This window comes from Scyliorhinus canicula, chromosome 23 (assembly GCF_902713615.1).
Source record: "Scyliorhinus canicula chromosome 23, sScyCan1.1, whole genome shotgun sequence".
NCBI lineage: Eukaryota > Metazoa > Chordata > Chondrichthyes > Carcharhiniformes > Scyliorhinidae > Scyliorhinus > Scyliorhinus canicula.
Genome location: NC_052168.1, coordinates 1,143,164 through 1,146,625, shown reverse-complemented (window position 1 = coordinate 1,146,625; position 3,462 = coordinate 1,143,164).

Here is a 3,462-nt window from a genome sequence, read left to right as displayed (position 1 = left end):
TCAGGGATGTGGAGGCAGCAGGGGAGTGGGATTGACACAGGGATGTGGAGGCAGCAGGGGAGTGGGATTGACACAGGGATGTGGAGGCAGTGGGATTGACACAGGGATGTGGATGCAGTGGGATTGACACAGGGATGTGGAGGCAGCAGGGGAGTGGGATTGACACTGGGATGTGGAGGCAGCAGGGGAGTGGGATTGACACAGGGATGCGGAGGCAGCAGGGGAGTGGGATTGACACAAGGATGTGGAGGCAGTGGGATTGACACAGGGATGTGGAGGCAGTGGGATTGACACAGGGATGTGGAGGCAGCAGGGGAGTGGGATTGACACTGGGATGCGGAGGCAGTGGGATTGACACAGGGATGTGGAGGCAGCAGGGGAGTGGGATTGACACAGGGATGTGGCGGCAGCAGGGGAGTGGGATTGACACAGGGATGTGGAGACAGTGGGATTGACACAGGGATGTGGAGGCAGCAGGGGAGTGGGATTGACACAGGGATGTGGAGACAGTGGGATTGACACAGGGATGTGGAGGCAGCAGGGGAGTGGGATTGACACAGGGATGTGGAGGCAGTGGGATTGACACAGGGATGTGGAGGCAGCAGGGGAGTGGGATTGACACAGGGATGTGGAGGCAGTGGGATTGACACAGGGATGTGGAGGCAGTGGGATTGACACAGGGCTGTGGAGGCAGCAGGGGAGTGGGATTGACACAGGGATGTGGAGGCAGTGGGATTGACACAGGGATGTGGAGGCAGCAGGGGAGTGGGATTGACACTGGGCTGTGGAGGCAGCAGGGGAGTGGGATTGACACAGGGATGTGGAGGCAGCAGGGGAGTGGGATTGACACTGGGTTGTGGAGGCAGCAGGGGAGTGGGATTGACACAGGGATGTGGAGGCAGCAGGGGAGTGGGATTGACACAGGGATGTGGAGGCAGCAGGGGAGTGGGATTGACACTGGGTTGTGGAGGCAGCAGGGGAGTGGGATTGACACAGGGATGTGGAGGCAGTGGGATTGACACAGGGATGTGGAGGCAGCAGGGGAGTGGGATTGACACAGGGATGCGGAGGCAGCAGGGGAGTGGGATTGACACAGGGATGTGGAGGTAGTGGGATTGACACAGGGATGTGGAGGCAGCAGGGGAGTGGGATTGACACAGGGATGCGGAGGCAGCAGGGGAGTGGGATTGACACAGGGATGTGGAGGTAGTGGGATTGACACAGGGATGTGGAGGCAGTGGGATTGACACTGGGTTGTGGAGGCAGCAGGGGAGTGGGATTGACACTGGGCTGTGGAGGCAGTGGGATTGACACAGGGATGCGGAGGCAGTGGGATTGACACAGGGATGCGGAGGCAGTGGGATTGACACAGGGATGTGGAGGCAGCAGGGGAGTGGGATTGACACAGGGATGTGGAGGCAGTGGGATTGACACAGGGATGTGGAGGCAGCAGGGGAGTGGGATTGACACAGGGATGCGGAGGCAGCAGGGGAGTGGGATTGACACAGGGATGTGGAGGTAGTGGGATTGACACAGGGATGTGGAGGCAGCAGGGGAGTGGGATTGACACAGGGATGTGGAGGCAGTGGGATTGACACAGGGATGTGGAGGCAGTGGGATTGACACAGGGATGTGTCGGCAGCAGGGGAGTGGGATTGACACAGGGATGTGGAGGCAGCAGGGGAGTGGGATTGACACAGGGATGTGGAGACAGTGGGATTGACACTGGGATGTGGAGACAGTGGGATTATATTGGGATTGACACTGGGGTGTGGAGACAGTGGGATTACATTGGGATTGACACTGGGGTGTGGAGGCAGCAGGGGAGTGGGATTGACACTGGGATGTGGAGACAGTGGGATTACATTGGGATTGACACTGGGGTGTGGAGGCAGTGGGATTACATTGGGATTGACACTGGGATGTGGAGGCAGTGGGATTACATTGGGAATGACACTGGGATGTGGAGACAGTGGGATTTCATTGGGATAGACACTGGGATGTGGAGACAGTGGGATTACATTGGGATGTGGAGACAGTGGGATTACATTGGGATTGACACAGGGATGTGAATAGCCATGGGTTTAGATTGATACAGGGAAATGGGGATTTGGACGTGGCATTAGTTTGGGGATTTCTGTTGTGCTGTGTCAGAGCCGGGATTTGACCGGAATGTACCCGTGTTTTATTCCCATTGATAAAGAAAGTGTGGGTCACATTTTCAAGTTGACAGAATAAATGTCCTCTCTCTCTCCCAGTCTCTCGCTCTGTCTCTCTTTCCCTCCCTTTCCCAGTCTCTCGCTCTGTCTCTCTTTCCCTCTCTCTCCCAGTCTCTCGCTCTGTCTCTCTTTCCCACCCTCTCCCAGCCTCACGCTCTGTCTCTCTTTCCCTCTCTCTCCCAGTCTCACGCTCTGTCTCTCTTTCCCTCTCTCTCCCAGTCTCTCGCTCTGTCTCTCTTTCCCTCTCTCTCCCAGTCTCTCGCTCTGTCTCTCTTTCCCTCTCTCTCCCAGTCTCACGCTGTCTCTCTTTCCCTCTTTCCCAGTCTCTCGCTCTGTCTCTCTTTCTCTCCCTCTCCCAGTCTCTCGCTCTGTCTCTCTTTCCCTCTCTCTCCCAGTCTCTCGCTCTTTCTCTCTTTCCCTCTCCCAGTCTCTCACTCTGTCTCTCTTTCCCTCTCCCAGTCTCTCTGTCTCTCTTTCCCATTCCCTCTCTCTCGCTCTTTCTCGCATTCCCTCTCTCTCTCTGTCTCTTTTTCCCTCTCCCTACCCCTCGTTCTGTCTCTCTTTTCCTCTCCGTCTCTCACTCTGTCTCTCTCTCTCTCTCCCTCTTCCTATTTCTCGCTCTGTCTCTCTTTCCCTCTCTCTCTCATTCTGTCTCTCCCTATCTCTCACTCTGTCTCTCGTTCCCTCTCCCTCTGTCTGATCGCAAGTTTCATGATTGTAACAAATATTTATAACTGTTAAACTTTACCTAAAGTTACCTGAGCGGCCAAACTAAAGGCTGGTCAGGGGTGAAGGTCAGGGGTCGGGTGTATTCAGGGTTTAAAAATAACCGCATGACTTAAATGATAATACGCCTCTGACAATATATTAGATTGCTATGAATAACCAATTAGATTGTTATAAAGTAACTAGATTGTTATAACGCAACCAAGGATTAAGTAACTGATGCATTATCAATTACCACAAAGACGAGGGTAGTGGAATAATCGAGGCTTTATTGAGCAAAGATGTTGTGCCTCCTGTAGCTGGAACCAGAATGGCTGCAGCACCGGCGAGCACACACATTTATACACCGCCTACTGGGCGGAGCCAGCAGGCAGGGATTTACCCATGTACCTCTACTATATGAGTCTTGCCGGAATATATATAATATTGCTAGTGGTGACTACCACAGTAACCAATTAGATTGTTATAAAGTAACCAATTAGATTAAGTAACCAATGAGAGAATGTCCAGACACAAC